The sequence below is a fragment of the Budorcas taxicolor genome, chromosome 1 (assembly GCF_023091745.1).
Source record: "Budorcas taxicolor isolate Tak-1 chromosome 1, Takin1.1, whole genome shotgun sequence".
In the NCBI taxonomy this organism is placed as follows: Eukaryota; Metazoa; Chordata; class Mammalia; order Artiodactyla; family Bovidae; genus Budorcas; species Budorcas taxicolor.
The window spans coordinates 90,008,132-90,027,937 of NC_068910.1; the positions used below are offsets into that span (position 1 = coordinate 90,008,132).

At 37.5% G+C, this 19,806-nt stretch overlaps 1 pseudogene; it reads left to right on the forward strand.

The window, feature by feature from the left end:
- Positions 1-11,155: 11,155 nt before the first annotated feature.
- On the forward strand, positions 11,156-11,301 carry LOC128058578 (uncharacterized; annotated as a pseudogene).
- The last annotated feature ends 8,505 nt before the right edge of the window (positions 11,302-19,806 follow it).

Here is a 19,806-nt window from a genome sequence, read left to right on the forward strand (position 1 = left end):
GAAATCCCAGGCTGATCTCCTTCAGAATGGACTGGTTGAATCTCCTTGCAGTCCAAGGGACTCTCAAGAGTTTTCTCCAACACCACAGTTCAAAAGCATCAATTCTTCGGCGCTCAGCCTTCTTCACAGTCCAACTCTCACATCCATACATGACCATTGGAAAAACCATAGCCTTGACTAGACAGACCCTTATTGGCAAAGTAATGTCTCTGCTTTTGAACATGCTATCTAGGTTGGCCATAACTTTCCTTCCAAGGAGTATATGTCTTATAAAAATTTCATGGCTGCAGTCACCATCTGCAGTGATTTTGGAGCCCCCCAAAATAAAGCCTGCCACTGTTTCCCCATCTATTTGCCATGAAGTGATGGGACCAGATGTCATGATCTTAGTTTTCTGAATGTTGAGCTTTAAGCCAAAGTTTTCACTCTCCTCTTTCACTTTCATCAAGAGGCTTAGATCCATACTATTGCTGTATACTATGCTTTCTCACTTTGGTATTTCTTTTGCATTTCTCCAGATAATATTCTTTAGTAATTAAAAAATATTCAAAGGATATAAACCTTTTGACTTCTATATTGCTAAAATTTCCCTTCACAGTTGTGAAGGACTGACAAAGGTGTAGAATTCTAGGTTTAAAATCATTTCCCTCTTTGGCAACACTGTTCTACTGACTTCTAGAATCTACTGTTGCTAGTCAGTTTACTATATTCTATTTCTTTCTTCTTTTGAAGGTAAAGTGTTTTTGTGCTCTAGAAGATTTTCAGACCCTCTCTTTAACATTAGTATTCTATAATTTCACAATGATGTGTCTAGCATTGGGTAATTAAAAGTTTATTCTGCTTGACTTTGGTCAGTTCTTTTGGTCAAAACTTCTTTTCTTCATCTCTGGAAAATTCTCTTTCATTTTCCATGGTCATTTCCTTTTCTCCATTTTTCAGTCCCCCTCATAGCCTACCACCTTCCAGAGCACCTTCTAGACATATATGCTTAATATGGTTTGATGCTTCACTTCTCATTTTCTTTTTCTATAAATGCATGCTATGAACTAGGATATAGTATGGACATTGTATATTCTTGCTTTCACATTTGAGATCTTATGCTATCTTTTAAAGTATGCTTTAAAATAAATAAAATTACTATCTTTATGGCTATTTAATATATATTTAAAATACTTCATAAAAAACTTTTTGAAAAGGTCAAAGTAAATTGATTTTAGGTTTTATCTTTACAATCTATTTTAACTACATTTTAATCTTTCCCTTTAATACTCAAACTTCACATTTTGGGGAAAATGTGTATGGAACATTTACACCTGTGGATAAGGTTCTCACTTCACTGGATCATAAAACTTTCTGAAACTGCAACAGTTCCCTCAGGTGACATTACTAGATAAACCTATGATAAACATCTGAAAGAAAATTGATGCTTATTATCCTGCTTTCCTCCTAGATTTCCCTATTGATTCTATAAAATGGGGAAAATTTTGTATAAAAATTTTTGGGTGACTGTAGGAGGAGGAACTCTGATGGTCTTCAGTGTTAACGTGTGGTAAAGGAACTGTTGGGTATACTCTATTAAGTTGGTTCAGTTTTTAGTTATACAGTGTAGTTTCAGGCTTACTGTGTGCCACTGGACTCTATAATATGCCAACAGCTATGTCTTTTCAATTGATTTCTTCCTGTTCTTTCTTTCTCCCTGAAATATCTCTTTGGGTCTTGAGAGCATCTGTGCCATCTGGACTTAGGTGAGTCAGTTTCTTGGCTCATTTCCTCTTTTAACACTGACAATCTCTAACCTTTTAAAATCTGTGTTACCACCTTTGTATTTCTCCAGTAGCTTTCATTAAAGCAAAGAGTCTTAAAATTTACATTTACATTTTAACATAAATAGCTACATTTATATAAAATAATCACTCATATCCTCTTTGGACAATAAGGATACTCCCTTATAGGAGGAACGGAGACGGCAATGACACTCCACTCCAGTACTCTTGCCTGGAAAATCCCATGGATGGAGGAGCCTGGTGGGCTGCAGTGCATGGGCTTGTGCAGAGTCGGACATGACTGAGCGACTTCACTTTCACTTTTCACTTTCATGCATTGGAGAAGGAGATGGCAACCCACTCCAGTGTTCTTGCCTGGAGAATCCCAGTGACGGGGGAGCCTGGTGGGCTGCCGTCTATGGGGTCGCACAGAGTCAGACACGATTGAAGCGGCTTAGCAGCAGCAGCTTATAGGAGCCAGAGAGGATTCCCCAAGAATCCTGTTGGCACTGATGCTGCACGTGGCTAGCAAGTAGTAGTCAGTATTGTGGTGTAAGCAAGACACCTTCAGAAAGACAGAAAAGCACTGGTATCTCAGGCTTGCCCTTTCGGGTGTGTGTATGTTGTGGGGGCGGTGTTTGGGCTTTCAAATATCAGCCTTCTCTGATTGGTTGGGATTCTTGCCTGGGAAATTCCATGGGCAGAGGAGCCTGGTGGGCTACAGTGCATGGGGTCACAAAGAGTTGGACACGACTGCGGGACTAACACTGATGATGATGACTATGATGGTACGTAGATGGATCTTCGGTAAACAGTTGAAACTGATTAACTGACTAAGAGCATAATTTCTGTTACTTCAAGCCCATATTTTAAGTTCATCTCATGATGAATTTCTGCATTATGCTCTGTAAGATAAAATATAGAGTCATTAAGTAGAAAATAAAAGATGACATGATTTTCATCAGGCTGTGCTTAAATGGAAACTCTACCGAGGTCAAGTTTCTTAGGTCCACAGATTACAGAAACACCTGTTTATTTAAAATAATGCAAATTTTATGAGAAATTTAGAACACAGACTGTAAAACATCCATAATTTGAAATATTATTTTTACTAATAGCAGACATTTAATCAAAGAACTTGTCCGTGGTTTTTAAAGCTAGAACTATTTAGCACTTATTAGCTACAAAACACGCACATAACAGACCTAGGAAAAGGAAACTCCAAAGCTCTTATTTACATGCATTATAGATGAGAATGTAAAATCTGTCTATAAATCAGGTTTTGAATTTTACTATAATTGTGCTTTTCAAAGTAGATAATTAAATTGCTATGTCTTTGGGAAAAGGTCAGCTTGTTGGGATAGCACAGATTAATCTCTCTAGGGCATTTGCTCTTAATAACCATGAATCGTTTTTTCATAAGCTTGAAGGCTTGGCAAGATTCCATCCAGCCTAAAATACTTTGAAAATGACAGAAATTCACTAAGAAACACTCTAATAGTTTTACTTAATCACCAATTAACCTGCGTAAGTACCTTTGTGTTCTCACCTATCTGTTAACCTACACTATGATCAGATATTGGGGCAAATGAGAACATGAAGACTCCTGGGTTTTTGTTGCTATTGTTCATCCCTGTGTTTGTGCCCTGAGCTAGATGTAAAGGGCAAATGATATGAACTCAGGCAGAACAAAATTTCTAATTTTATAAATTATTACAGAGTACCTGTCATCTGATTCTACATTGTAGTGTTCCCATGCAGTACTTTTATACAAATTATTAAGAATACTTTCTGGTACAACTTTTAAGAAAGTATTAAAAGAAACTTTCTAAGATATAATGACAAAAGTCTATGTCTATACAAGCAAAATTAGAGTCCTTTATTGAGATGATCAGTCTCAAGCCATTCTAATGAGAAAAAAAGCAAGCAAACAAAAAAACAGCCCAGCTAACTTGATCCTGAATCATCTCACATCAATATTCTCATGTTGATGGGATTATCCTACATCTCATTTACATAGCCTAAAAGAGAAAAACAAACTGATGATAAATATGGGAAATATGCTGTTTTCTCTGGCATAACTATTAGAGACATAAATTCATACATAATTTTTTAAAGTCGTGAACCTAAATTTTGATAATTCTATCAACATACACTTAAATTATCAGTAGAATATCTAGATACCATTGGGGAAAAAAAATTTTCCTATGGTAATTATTAGTGTATGCTTGATAATTGTTTTTTAAAAGCTTATGTAAAGGAACTGGGGTCTTCAGAGCTTAAAATAAATACTCTTCTAAAGTGATTCTGGAACACCTATTTCCAGATTATCCTTCTTGGACATTCAGCACCTTGTGGTCTCTGGTAACATCCTCTGACTTCTCTGGGGTGTTAAAGCAGATTTTCCTTGTCTTAATATTTGAAGAAAGGAGTCTTCCCCTCATCTTACCGCCTTCAATATGTGTGTTCATATCAACAGTTTGGAATCCTTAGTCAGTTCAGTTCAGTTCAGTTGCTCAGTCATGTCTGATTCTTTCTGACCCCATGGACTGCACGACAGGCCTCCCTGTCCATCACCAACACCCTGAGTTTACTCAAATGCATCTCCATTGAGTTGGTAATGCCATCCAACCATCAATCATCTGTCATCCCCTTCTCTTCCCACCTTCAATCTTTCCCAGCATCAGCGTCTTTTCTAATGAGTCAGTTCTTTGCATCAGGTGGCCAAAGTATTGGAGTTTCAGCTTCACCATCAGTCCTACCAATGAACACCCAGGACTGATCTCCTTCAAAATGGACTGGTTGGATCTCCTTGCAGTCCAAGGGACTCTCAATAGCCTTCTCCAATACCACAGTCCAAAAGCATCAATTCTTCAGCACTCAGCTTTCGTTAGAGTCCAAATCTCACATCCATACATGACTACTAGAAAAACTATAACTATGACTAGCTGGACCTTTGTTGGCAAAGTAACATCTCTGTTTTTTAATATGCTGTAAAGGTTGGTCATAACTTTTCTTCAATGAGCAAGCATCTATTAATTTCATGGTTGTAGTTACCATCTGCATTGATTTTGGAGCCCCCCAAAATAAAGTCTTTCACTGTTTCTCTATTTATTTGGCATGAAGTGATGGGACCAGATGCCATGATCTTAGTTTCTGAATGTTTAGTTTTAAGCCAACATTTTCACTCTCCTCTTTCACTTTCATCAAGTGCCTCTTTAATTCTCTTTCTGCCATAATTGTGGTATTATCTGCATATTTGAGGTTATTGATATTTCTCCCAGCAATCTTGATTCCAGCTTGTACTTCATCAAGTCCAGCATTTCTCATGAGTACTCTGCATATAAATTAAACAAGCAGGGTGACAATTTACAGCCATGATGTACTCCTTACCCAATTTGGAACCAGTCTGTTTTTCCATGTCCAGTTCAAACTGTTGCCTCTTGACCTGCATACAGATTTCTTAGGAGGCAGGTCATTGGGTCTGGTATTCCCATCTCTAAGAATTTTCCACAGTTTGTTGTGATCCACACAGTCAAAGGCTTTGGCATAGTCAAAGCAGAAATAGATGTTTTTCTGTCACTCTCTTGCTTTATATATGATTCAGCGGATTTTGGCAATTTGATCTCTGGTTCTTCTGCCTTTTGAAAAACCAGCTTAAACATCTGGAAGTTCACAGTTCACATATTGTTGAAGCCTGGCTTGGAGAATTTTGAATATTACTTTGTTAGCTTGTGAGATGAGTGCAATTGTGCAGCAGTTTGAGCATTCTTTGGCATTGCCTTTCTTTGGGACTGGAATGAAAACTGACCTTTTCCAGTCCTGTGGCCACTGCTGAGTTTTCCAAATTTGCTGGTATATTGAGTTTGGAATGTTCACAGCATCACCTATTAGGATTTGAAATAACTCAAATGGAATTCCATCACCTCCACTAACTTTGTTCATAGTGATGCTTCTTAAGGCTCACTTGACTTCACATTCCAGGATGTCTGGCTCTAGGTCAATGATCACACCATCATGATAATCTGAGTCATGAAGATCTTTTTTTGTATAGTTCTTCTGTGTAGTCTTGACAGTTCTTAATATCTTCTGCTTCTGTTAGGTCCATACAATTTCTGTCCCTTATTGTGCCCATTTTTGCATGAAAATTCCCTTGGTATCTCTAATTTTCTTGAAGAGATCTCTAGTCTTTCCCCTTCTATTGTTTTCCTCTATTTCTTTGCACTGATCACTGAGAAAGGCTTTTTTATCTTCCTTGTTATTCTTTGAAACTCTGCATTCAAATGGGTACATCTTTCTTTTTCTCCTTTGCCTTTCACTTCTCTTTGTTTCACAGCTATTTGTAAGGGCTCCTCAGACAGCCATTTTGCTTGTTTGCATCTCTTTTTCTTGGGGATGGTCTTGATCCCTGCCACCTGTATGATGTCACGAACCTCTGTCCATAGTTTTTCAGGCATTCTATCTATCAGATATAATCCCTTGAATCTATTTGTCACTTCCAGTGTATAATTATAAGGGAATTGATTTAGGTCATACCTGAATGGTCTAGTGATTTTCCCTACTTTCTTCAATTTAAGTCTGAATTTGGCAATAAGGATTTCATGATCTGAGCCACAGTCAGCTCCCAGTCTTGTTTTTGCTGACTGTATAGAGCTTCTCCATGTTTGGCTTCAAAGAATATAATCAATATGATTTTGGTGTTGACCATCTGGTGATCTCCATGTGTAAAGTCTTCTCTTGTGTTGTTGGAAGAAGGTGTTTGCTATGACCAGTGCATTCTCTTGGCATAACTCTATTAGCCTTTGTCCTGCTTCATTCTGTACCCCAAGGCCAAAGTTACCTGCTACTCCAGGTGTTTCTTGACTTCTTACTTTTGCATTCCAGTCCCCTATAATGAAAAGGACATCTTGTTTTGGGTGTTAGCTCTAGAAGGACTTGTAGGTTTTCATGGAACCATTCAACTTCAGTTTCTTCAGCATTACTGGCCAGGGGATAGACTTGGATTAACTGTGGTATTGAATGGTTTTCCTTGGAAATAAACAGAGATCATTCTGTTGTTTTGGAGACTGCATCCATGTACTGTATTTTGGACTCTTTTGTTGACTATGAGGGCTACTCCATTTCTTCTAAGGGGTTCTTTCCCACAGTAGTAGATATAATGGTCATCTGAGTTAAATTCACCCTTTCCAGTCCATTTTAGTTTGCTGACTCCTAAAATGTTGATGTTCACTCTTGCCATCTCCTGTTTGACCATTTCCAATTTGCCTTGGTTTTGGACCTAACATTCCAGGTTAGGACTCCTAAGGGAAGTTTTAGTATCCTGTAGTGGCAATATTTAAGGAGAAGCAGCAAAACTGGAGACTTTTAGGCATAATATCACATTTTTATTAGTCTTACTTAACAAAGTTCAAAACAACAAAAGTTACTTGTAATTACTTTCTTCTCTGGTTTAGTGAGGGCTTCTTTCTTGGGACACTTGAGTTATACTTAATGTTAAAAATATGTTTGTTCAAAGAGGAGTGAGATGGGTTGAGAGAATGAGATTAACACATATGTGTGCATGTATGTGCATGCACATGCACGCACACACACACACACATATTCCTATGTATAAAATAGATAACTAATGATATGCTAAGTCTCTTTAGTCATGTCTGACTCTGTGCAACCCCATAGACGGAAGCCCACCAGGCTCCCCCGTCACTGGGATTTTCCAGGCGAGAACACTGGAGTGGGCTGCCATTTCTTTCTCCAATGCATGAAAGTGAAAAATGAAAGTGAAGTCACTCAGTCGTGTCCGACTCTTAGCGACCCCATGGACTGCAGCCTACCAGGCTCCTCCATCCATGGGGTTTTGCAGGCAAGAGTGCTGGAGTGGGTTGCCACTGCCTTCTCCAACTAATGATAAGTGAGTGTATATTCACAAGGAACTCTACTCAATGCTCTGTGGTGACCTCTATGGGAAGGAAATATAAGAGGGGATATATGTATTTGTATTGTTTATTCACTTTGCTCTATAGTAGAGATTGATACAACATTTTAAAGCAACTGTACTCCAATAAAAATTTTAAAAGAATAATTTTATTCCTTGACTTTTATTTAATCACCTTTTCCTGTGAGTACTGACTGTTGAACATTTTGTGTTATTATCAAAGTTCAAAGTGAGGACATTATTACTGTTACATGACTATATCAACTGAAAATATTTACATTTGAGTGAATTGCTACCAAAATGTCTGTCCTGAACCATGAAAATATCCATGGGACAAAGTATATACTAGTGTTTTTCTTGTCAGGAATAGTTCAGTTCATGTCCTTTTAGTATTTACTACTTATTATTATAGGCTAGCCATTTTTAATCAATTGCTAAAGAAGGATTTTTTATTTTTAAATTTTACTTATTTATCTATTTATATTTTTGGTTGTATTGGATCTTCACTGCAGCATGAGCTTTCTCTAGTTGTAGTGATGGGGGCTGCTCTTGCTGTGGGACTTGGGCTTTTCACCGTGGTGGCCTCAGCTGTTGCAGAGTACAGGGTTTAGGCAAACAGGTCTTAACAGTTTAGCATATGGTCTCAATAGTTGCAGTATTTGGCTCTAGGGCTTTCAGGCTTCAGTAGTTGATAACACACAGACTCAGTAGTTGTGGTGCATGGATATAGGTGCTCCACAGCATGTGGAATCTTTCTGGACCAGGAATTGAACACCTGTTCCCTGCATTGGCAGGCAGATTCTTATCTACTGTGCCACCAGGGAAATCTATAAGACTCTTTTTTTTTTAAGTTAACATTTATTACTTTTTGAAACTGATTTCTTAGTTGCCAGTTGCTTGAAAAATATTCTAAGAAAACATGAGAACAGTTTCAGCCTAAATATATGAAGCTAACTGACAGAAGATGTAGCTGCAAATAAAGTGCTGAATCATATTTTTTTATCTACTTACTGGGATCCTAAACACTGCTGACTAATATTTTCATAGTCTTCTCTTAGCATATGTGTTTTCCTACAATTAGTAAGAGACATTTATTCTGCTTTTCAAGTTTAGGGACACTTCAAAATTTATTTGTGCACCAGTTCAGTTCAGTCTCTCAGTCATGTCCAACTTTTCCCAACCCCATGGTGTGCAGCATACCAAGCTTCCCTGTCCATCACCAACTCCCAGAGCTTGCTCAAACTCGTGTCCATTGAGTCAGTGATGACATCCAACAGTCTCATCCTCTGTCATCCCCTTCTCCTCCTGCCTGCAAAGTATCATGGTCTTTTCCAATGAGTCAGTTCTTTGCTTCAGGTGACCAAAGTATTGGAGTTTCAGCTTCAGCATCATTCCTTCCAATGAATATTCAAAAGCATCAGTTCTTTAGTGCTCAACTTTCTCTATGGTCCAACTCTCACATCCATACATGACTATTGGAAAAACCATAGCATTGACTAGACAGACCTTTTTTGGAAAAGTAATGTCTCTGCTTTTTAATATGCTGTCCAAGTTTGTCATAGATTTTCTTCCAAGGAGCAAATGTCTTTTTAATTTCATGGCTGCAGTCACTATCTGCAGTGATTCTGGAGGCCAAGAAAAGAAATCTGTCACTGTTTCCATTGTTTCCCCATGTATTTTCCATGATGTGATGGGACTGGATGCCATGATCTTACTTTTTGAATGTTGAGTTTTAAACCAGTTTTTTCTTTTTATTTTCACTCTTCTCTTTCACTTTTTTTAGGTAGTTAGAATAGGAAAAAGGAGTCCAAAATGCTGGTGGCTAAACGGGAAAAGCCTGTGAAAATGGAACAAAAGAAAACCCACGGACTGGAGTGAAAACTTCAGGTGAAAAAAACATACCCCTTTCTTGGCTAGCCCAATATGCACAGGGAAGGCTGAGCAGAGAGGAGACAAATGAATAAAAGGAGGAAGCCAAGACAGACTGAGGCCTCTCCTTTGGGGTCAGTGTGCCCTCAGGCATCGAGGTTGTACTATCCTTTGCTTGCCAAATAAAACTGAGCTGTAACCAAGCTGTAACACTGGTCCACTGTTTCAAATGTTTGCTACAGCAAGACAGACTGAGGAAATTATACACTCCCCTGACAGTTTCATCAAGAGGCACTTTAGATTTGTGCACCGAAAGGAGGTTTTCTAAAATAAAGTGGTCATAATCCCCACTGAGCTTACGAATCATGTGTATTATAATGTTATACATGTATTCATGTGTGTTGTTAAAAAATACAAAAGATTCCAATTTTTGAGAAGATTTTATATGTTTATAAAGTGAAAGTGAAGTCACTCCATCGTGTCTGACTTTTTACGATCCCATGGACTGTAGCCTACCAGGCTTCTCCGTCCATGGGATTTTCCAGGCAAGGGTACTGGAGTGGGTTGCCATTTCCTTCTCCAGGGGATCTTCGTGACCCAAGGATCAAACTCAGGTCTCCTGCATTGCGGGCAGCCGCTGTACTGTCTGAGCCACTAGGGAAGCCTACATGTTTATGACATCTACGTAAATATATATTTGACTTTAATGTCAAGAATAATTTAAAATAACTCTTACTTTTGTCCACCAGTTATTTCATTAACTGAACAGTTACACTTATTCTAATCTATAATTTCTAACAACATAGTGAAAAGTTACTACATCTCAAACTTACCTGGATCTGAAATTAATTTATTTCTTTGCTAGATCATTTAATGCTAGTTCTTTTATATCTCCTCACCCTGTTTCAGATCATTTGTTTCTTTTACCATTAATAAACTCATTAGTCTAAAAAAGTTTATTGTTTAAATAGTGTTTTCATGTGATGATAAAAATCTGCAAAATCGTTTGTTCATTGTTATGACCAAAATTCAGTTATTGGCATTGAGGTAATCACTCTACTTTAATTATGCTGCCTACAAAGGCTTACAATACCTTCAATTCTGAACAGAAGACTCATTAAAGCAATTCACCTCAAACTATTAAACTAAGAAATTAATGGCTCTGTCTACTGTGGCTCTTTCTGGCAGATTACTTGAATAAGATAAAGTTTTATGTAAAGCACATTCTTTTTACTTTGTCCTTGCTTTGCAATCTATCTTGAAGTTTGATGACCTTCCTTCCAACTCATCATTCTAATCAAACTTTCTAACTTGTATTAGCTACTTCCTGTGGTGTGCATTTTATTTGAGTGAATGTGTATTTGTGTGTGTATATCTATTTAGGGCATAGAAGTTGTCACATGAAAAACAGTCTCAAGGAGTCATATGACAAGATGAAAGAGTATAAACATTAGTGAAAGAAAAATAAAATGGATTCCTCCCCCCATCCCCTGGTTTATAGCTTTGTCTTTTGGACCAAGAACTTACCTAATTCTTCTTGCCTGATGCAACATATAAGAACTTGCTTTTAGAAAGGAATTTGGTTTGATGAATTGCTTCTCAGCCTTTTGGCTAAGATCAAGTATAAGTATCTGTTTTTTTTCAGTTTGATATCTGATATATCCTCTATCTGACTTTCCTTGTGGCTCAGCTGGTAAAGAATCCACCTGCAATGTGGGAGACCTGGATTCAATTCTTGGGTTGGGAAGATTCCCTGGAGAAGGGAATGGCAACTCACTCCAGTATTCTGGCCTAGAGAATTCCATGGACTGTATGAGGATTTCAAAGAATCAAACATGAAGTTGCAAAGAATCAAACAAGTGAATCAAGTGACACAAGTGAAGTGACTTTCACTTCACTTTGATGAATTCATTCATACTGAGACGTAAATGATGCTTTCATCAAATATTGCTAAAGGACAGGGTTTTTAAATTTTAAATAAATACCACTATAATTATTAATATAAATGTTCATGCTCAGTTCAGTATAAATTAACATTGTTCTTCAAAGATGCTACCAACATGGTGATTATAATGTATAGTTTATATTAAGAAATACAAGGGTAAGACTCATCCCATTAGTTTGAAAAAACATTCTCTTTTATTTAATGACAATTCTTTGAGGTGGCTAATATTATTCCTGTTCTGCATATTTGCATCCTTAGAGAAGTCTCTCTGTAATTTTTAAAATGACATTGTTGAGGAAATTAGTAAATGCTTTTAAATCACTTAATTATTGGCAGGCAAGGGTGGTGGTGCAGAGTCCTTGCATTCATAGTTCAAACTTTAGTTAAAATATATTCCATACAAAATGCATACTCTTACTTACTTATATTTTCACTATTGCATGCATACTCTCACTTATTTATATTTTGAAACATAATAACACCTGTAAACTCTGAATGGAGGAGATGAGGTAAGTGGGCCTGTATGGCTATGAGTTTCTTGAGTTTCTTAATTTTCTTAAATTTTATATGAAATGGTACAATTTTAATACTGACTAAACAGTGAAATGTTAAAGATATACATTGAAATCCCTAGGCACTGAATATATTGCAAAAAAAGTTTGTTGTTGTTTAGTTGCTAAGTCATGTCTGACTCTTTTGTGACCCCGTGGACTATAGTTTGCCAGTCTCCTGTGTCCATGGATTTCGCAGGCAAGAATACTGGAGGAGTTAATATTTCCTTCTTCAGGGGTTCTTCACAACCCAGGAATTGAACCTGTGTCTCCTGCATTGGCAGGCAGACTCTACCATTGAGCCACCTGGGTTAGCCAAAATCAAATAGTTAAATAAAAATGGAATTCTAAACAATGAAAATAACACAAAACTGCAGAGGAAATTTTAGAATGAACAAATTCCATGAAGAATCAACATATCAAAACTTTATATAAGATTAGTAGAAAACTTTAATATTTCTACATATATTAAATAAACTAAATTTATTATCAAAACTTATTCACAAAGAAAGCTGCAGCCCTAGGTAGGCTCACAGGTGAATTCTAGCAAATATTTGAGGGATACATAATACAAATCCTACACAAACTGTTTCAGAAAATGAAGTAGAAAATACTTTCAATTTGTTTAATAAAACATTAATTACCCTGATAACAAAATTAAACAAAGTTATTACAAGGAAAACAAAAACTATAGACAACTATATTTTATGAAAAAAGGATGAATATCAGCTAATAAAATTCTGCAATTTTATACTGACCAAGAGGGTAATAATAACAGGGATGCTAAGTTGGTTTAAACACTTAAAAAATTCAAAGTAGAGCTAGAACCCTCTTAGCACCGCCAACATTCATGTCATGGGTAACCTGTGAAAGAAACAGTTATCAGTCACCCATGGTTGCATATGCACTTGGCCCAAGATTCAGAAAAGCTGAAATGGAGATCGTTGGAAAACTAGAGAAGCTACAGTTCCCATTGCTACCCCAAACTCACAAAGTAAGGCACCAGTAAATTAAAAAAAAAAAAAAATTAATGCAGCTTACCCCATTATCAGGATAACACTCATATAATAATTTCAATAAGTTAAGAAAACCTTTAAACGATTCAATGTCCATTTATTATAAAAGCTCTCAGCAAAGATGAATAGAAAGAACATCTTCGATTTGATGAAAAGAATATACAAATTCCTTCAGCTAACATGACACATAGGATCAAAGATGAACCACTTTCCCCATAAGATCAGAAATGAGACAAGTGTTTCTGCCTGCACAACTGATATTCAATATGCTATTGGAAATCTTTCCCAATGCAATCAATTCAGCTCAGTTTAGTCGCTCAATCATGTCCGACTCTTTGCAACCCCATAAACCGCAGCACGCCAGGCCTCCCTGTCCATCACCAACTCCTGGAGTTTATCCAAACTCATGTCAATTGAGTCCATGATTCCGTCCAACCATCTCATCCTCTGTGGTCCCCTCTTTCTCCAGCTACCAATCCCTCCCAGCATCAGAGCCTTTTCCAATGACTCAACTCCGCATCAGGTGGCCAAAGTATTGGAGTTTCAGCTTCAACATCAGTCTTTCCAATCAACACACCCAGGACCGATCTCCTTTAGGATGGACTGGTTGGATCTTCTTGCAGTCAAAGGGACTCTCAAGGGTCTTCTCCAGCACCATAGTTCAAAAGCATCAGTTCTTCAGCACTCAGTTTTCTTTACAGTCTCACATCCATGCATGACTACTGGAAAAACCATAGCCTTGACTAGATGGACATTTGTTGGCAAAGTGATGTCTCTGGTTTTCAATATACTGTCTAGGTTGGTCATAATTTTTCTTCTGAGTATGCATCTTTTACTTTCATGGCTGCATCACCATCTGCAGTGATTTTGGAGACCCAAAAAATAAAGTCTGCCACTGTTTCCACTGTTTCCCCATCTATTTCCCATGAAGTGATGGGACCAGATGGGACAACATTTCTGAATGTTGAGCTTTAAGCCAACTTTTTCACTCTCCACTTTCACTTTCCTCAAGAGGCTTTTTAGTTCCTCTTCACTTTCTGCCATAAGGGTGGTGTCATCTGCATATCTGGGGTTATTGATATTTCTCCTGGCAATTTTGATTCCAGGCAATTTTGCTTCTTTCAGCCCAGCATTTTTTCATGATGTACTTACTCTGCATATAAGTTAAATAAGCAGGGTGACAATTTACAGTCTTGATGTACTCCTTTTCCTATTTGGAACCAGTCTGTTGTTCCATGTCCACTTCTAACCGTTGCTTCCTGACCTGCATACAGATTTCTCAAGAGGCAGGTCAGGTGGTCTGGTATTCCCATCTCTTTCAGAATTTTTCACAGTTTATTGTGATCCCAGAGTGAAAGGCTTTGGTATAGTCAATAAAGCAGAAGTAGATGTTTTTCTGGAACTCTCTTGTTTTATCGATGATCCAGCGGATGTTGGCAATTTGATCTCCTGTTTCTCTGCCTTTTCTAAAACCAGCTTGAACATCTGGAAGTTCACAGTATATGTATTGCTGAACCTGGCTTGGAGAATTTTGAGCATTACTTTACTAGTATGTAAGATGAGTGCAGCTGTTTGGCAGTTTGACCACTCTTTGGTATTTCCTTTCTTTGGAATTGGAATGAAAACTGACCTTTTCCAGTCCTGTGGCCACTGCTGTTTTCAAAATTTGCTGACATATTGAGTGCAGCACTTTCACACCATCATCTTTTATGATTTGAAATAATTCAACTGGAATTCCATCACCTCCACTAGCTTTGTTCATAGTGATGCTTCCTAAAGTCCACCTGACTTCACATTCCAGGATGTCTGGCTCTAGGTGAGTCATCACACCATCGTGATTATCTGGGTTGTGAACATCTTTTTTGTACGTTTCTTCTGTGTATTCTTGGCACCTCTTCTTAATATCTTCTGCTTCTGTTAGGTCCATATCACTTCTGTCCTTTATTGAGCCCATCTTTGGAGATCAGCCTTGGGATTTCTTTGGAAGGAATGATGCTAAAGCTGAAACTCCAGTACTTTGGCCACCTCATGCGAAGAATTGACTCATTGGAAAAGACTCTGATGCTGGGAGGGATTGGGGGCAGGAGGAGAAGGGGACGACAGAGGATGAGATGGCTGGATGGCATCACTGACTCAATGGACATGAGTTTGAGTGAACTCCAGGAGTTGGTGATGGACAGGGAGGCCTGGTGTTCTGCAATTCATGGGGTCACAAAGAGTTGGACACGACTGAGCTACTGAACTGAACTGAACTGAACTTGCATGAAATGTTCCCATGGTATCTCTAATTTTCTTGAAGAGATCTCTAGTCTTTCCCATTTTATTGTTTTCCTCTATTTCTTTGCATTGATTGCTTAGATAGGCTTTATCTCTCCTGGCTATTCTTTGTAACTCTGCATTCAAATGTGTATATCTTTCCTTTTCTCTTTGCTTTTCACTTCTTTTCACAGCTATTTGTAAGGCCTCCTCAGACAGCCATTTTGCTTTTTTTGCAGTTCTTTTTCTTGGGCATGGTCTTGATCCCTGTCTCCTGTGCAATGTCATGAACCTCCATCCATAGTTCATCAGGGACTCTATCTATCAGATCTAGTCCCTTAAATCTATTTCTCACCTCCACTGTATAATCATAAGGGATTTGATTTCGGTCATACCTGAATGGTCTACTAGTTTTCCCTACTTTCTTCAATTTAAATCTGAATTTGGCAAAAAGGAGTTCATGATCCAAGCCACAGTCAGCTCCTGGTCTTGTTTTTGCTGGCTATATAGAGCTTCTCCATCTTTGGCTGCAAAGAATATAATCAATCTGATTTCAGTGTTGACCATCTGGTGACGTCCATGTGTAGAGTCTTCTCTTGTGTTGTTGGAAGAGGGTGTTTGCTATGACCAGTGCATTTTCTTGCCAAAACTCTACTAGCCTTTGCCCTGCTTCATTCTGTACTCCAAGGCCTAATTTGCCTGTTACTCCAGGTGTTTCTTGACTTCCTAGTTTTGCATTCCAGTCCCCTATAATGAAAAGGACATCTTTTTTGGGTGTTAGCTCTAGAAGGTCTTGTAGGTCTCCATAGAACCATTCAACTTCAGCTTCTTCAGCGTTACTGGTTGCGAAATAAACTTGGGTTACCATGGTATTGAATGGCTTGCCTTTGAAACGAACAAAGATCATTCTGTCATTTTGGATACTGCATCCATGTTCTGTATTTTTGACTCTTTTGTTGACTGTAATGGCTACTCCATTTCTTCTAAGGGGTTCTTTCCCTCAGTAGTAGATATAATGGTCATCTGAGTTAAATTCATCCATTGCAGTCCATTTTAGTTCGCTGATTCCTAGAATGTCTTGCCATCTCCTGTTTGACCACTTCTAATTTGCTTGATTCATGGACCTAACATTCCAGTTTCTTGTGCAATATTGTTTTTTACAGCACCAGACCTTGCTTCTATCACCAGTCAAACCCATAACTGGGTGATGTTTTTGCTTTGGCTTCATCCCTTCATTCTTTCTGGAGTTATTTCTCCACTGATCTCCAGAAGCATATCGGGCACCTACCGAGCCGAGAGTTCCAAGGTAAGAGAAACCCAAGTAAGACAGTAGGTGCTGAGAGAGGGCATCAGAGGGTAGACACACTGAAACCACAATCACAGGAAACTAGCCAGTCTGATCACATGGACCATAGCCTTGTCTAACTCAATGAAACTGAGCCATGCTGTGTGATGCCACATAAGACAGATGGGTCATGGTGGAGAGGTCTGACAGAATGTAGTCCACTGGAGAAGGGAATGGCAAACCACTTCAGTATTCTTGACTTGAGAATCCAATGCGACAAGTAAGAAAATACACTATAAGATAAATAAACCTTAAAGGAGGTAGTAAAACATTCGTTAATCACATATGACAATTTTCTTTTTAAAATGTAAGATATGTTAAGGTATCTATAAAGGAAATGCTACAATTACTAAATGAATTTAGCAAATTAACTGGATATGGGATCAGTATACACAATAATAATTTTTTATATAAAGAACAAAAAACAACTGGAAAATAACACTGACAATTAAAATTTGCATTTAGAATTAAAAAAAAGAATAGGATCAAAAAACAAAATATTAAGAATAAAATAATGAAAGTACAAACTTTTTACACTAAATGCTCCAAAATATTGCTGACAAAAATTAAAGGACCTCTAAATAAGGGATGTACAATATTCATGGACCAAAAGACTCAATAATGTTAAGTATCACTGATCCCCAAATTAAACTATAGATTCAATGCAATTCCAATTCTGATTACCCCAGGCTCTTTGGGGAGAAATTTGCAAGTTGATTCCAAAATTTAGGTAGAAATTAAAAGACCTAGAATATCCTAAACATTCTTCTAAAAGAAGAGCTAAGTTTGATAACTTACTCTAGCTGACTTTAAGATTTGCTATAAACATAGCAAATAAAGTATGCATGCTGTCACTACAGTCATATCTGACTCTTTGCAACCCATGGACTATAGCAAGTGGAGCTCCTCTGTCCATGGGATTCTCCAGGCAAGAATACTACGGTGGGTTGCCAGGCCCTCCTCCAGGGAATCTTCTTAATTCAGGAATCGAACCCAAGTCTCTTAATGTCTCCTGCATTGGTAGGTGGGTTCTTTACCACTAGCACTATCTGAGACTGCTACTGCTGCTGCCAAGTCGCTTCAGTCATGTCCGACTCTGTGCGACCCCATAGACGGCAGGCCACCAGTTTCCCCCTCCCGAGGATTCTCCAGGCAAGAATACTGGAGTGGGTTGCCATTTCCTGATCTAAAGCTAAATGAGATCAACTTGTTTCATTGACTAAAGAACTCAGAAGTAGTCCTATTTAAAATTAATTTTTATTTAATTCCATCAGTGTTTGATAGAGGGTTAAACATTCTAATGGGGAATAAATATCCATAAAGAAAACATAATAACAAAACAATTCAAACTCAAAGTCACACAATACATTGAAATTAATTTAGGATGAATCATAGACTTGTTTGTAAAAGTGAAGACTATAATGCTGAATCCATATTCTATAGGAGGAAAGTTTTGTTACCAAGTGTAGAGAAAGGTGTATTACAGAAGGCACAGAAATTAATAATTATAAAAGACAAATGATAAACTTTATCAAAATGTAAAAACTTTGGCCCATTAAAAGATTCTCTTAAGAAAAAGGATAAATTACAGACTGGGAACAATTATTTACAAGTGTATTATCTATCAAACGATCAATATTGTAAGGGCCTAGAATGATTCCTCCCAAAATGTCACCTTTGCATGTTAGCCAAAGATAATCAAGAACCTGTGGATTCAAGAGAAACTACTAGCCCTCCCTTAACTAACTAGAAGAATTTAAATTGGCGATTTTTCCCAAGAAAGAGAGTTATAACTGGAGATAAATCGTATCTAAATTGCCCCATCTGTGTGGCAGAGCAAACATCTAATTATCAAACACTGACTTTTCTTTTTATCATCCTGTGAATGAGGCCTCTATCTCATTCTTTACTTCAGGATAGTATATATAACTCATTTCACCTTTGTCTTTTGGGACAATTCACATACATGAGGTTCCTGTATGTATAAATTTGATTTTCTCCTGTTAATCTGTCTCATGTCAATTTAATTCTTTAGATCAGCTAGAAGGACCTAGAAGAGTATAGGAATGTTTTTTTCCTCTCTGACAGTATCCAGAATTCATAATGAAATCTTACAAGTCAATAATAAAATATCAAGCAACTCATTTTAATCGGGCAGATTATTTGAACAGACATTACATAGATAAAGCTACATAAATGGCCATACACACATGAAAAAGTGCTCAAGATCAAATCATTGGGGAAGTTCAAATTAAAACCACAACAGTAGATTACACAGCCACTGAAATAATTAAAATTCAAAGGAATGAAAACACTAAATTTTGATAAGGCTGATGAGCAACAAGAATTTTAATATATTATTTGTAGTATTACAAAATGATGCAACTACCCTTGGTAATTTAAAATGATACAAACTACCTTTGGCAACTTCTATAAAACTAAACACAATAAAACCCTTATTTTTCATTGCTGGTTTGGAATACTCTTTCATTACTGCTGTTACTTCCTCTTTTGAAGTCCATGATAGCCTCCATATTCCTTCATTTCGAAATCCTGTGGCTAATGTTTATTGCTATACAGATGTATCTTGATGATTTTAGTGACAAGTTTTCTTTTTTAGATGTTTTATGCCTTTCTACTTAGTGCTTTTGTTGACTGCTTTGATAACCTATATGGCACAAGAGTTCTTTGACCTCAACTGCAATGACTTACAATTAGAGAGTTGCCATCTGGTAAATCCCCATCTCAGAGTATGCCTGTAGTTAGAACTTGAATGATTTTTCTTTGACTTATAGTTTTTAATTCTTTCCATTTTCCACTTTTACATCTGCTCTGAGGCTTTTTGACTCTTGGCTCCCATTGTGACCTCTGATCCTTCACCACCTGTTCATTTTCCTGTTTTTTTTTCCTCTGTCTTCACTATTGGGACCTAGCACTGGCCTTGAAACTGGAGACCTTCCATAAATGTTAAACTGAAATGAATCCACTCACTTCTCTGGTTTGGCTGCATACTGTAATCTGTCATCTCAATATCTCCTTTAGGGCACCCCAGAATCACTCATCCCCTTGGCCTGTACTGCGTTTCTAAACTCTTAATCACTCTTACCTGTGGTTTCTTCTGTTTTCTCT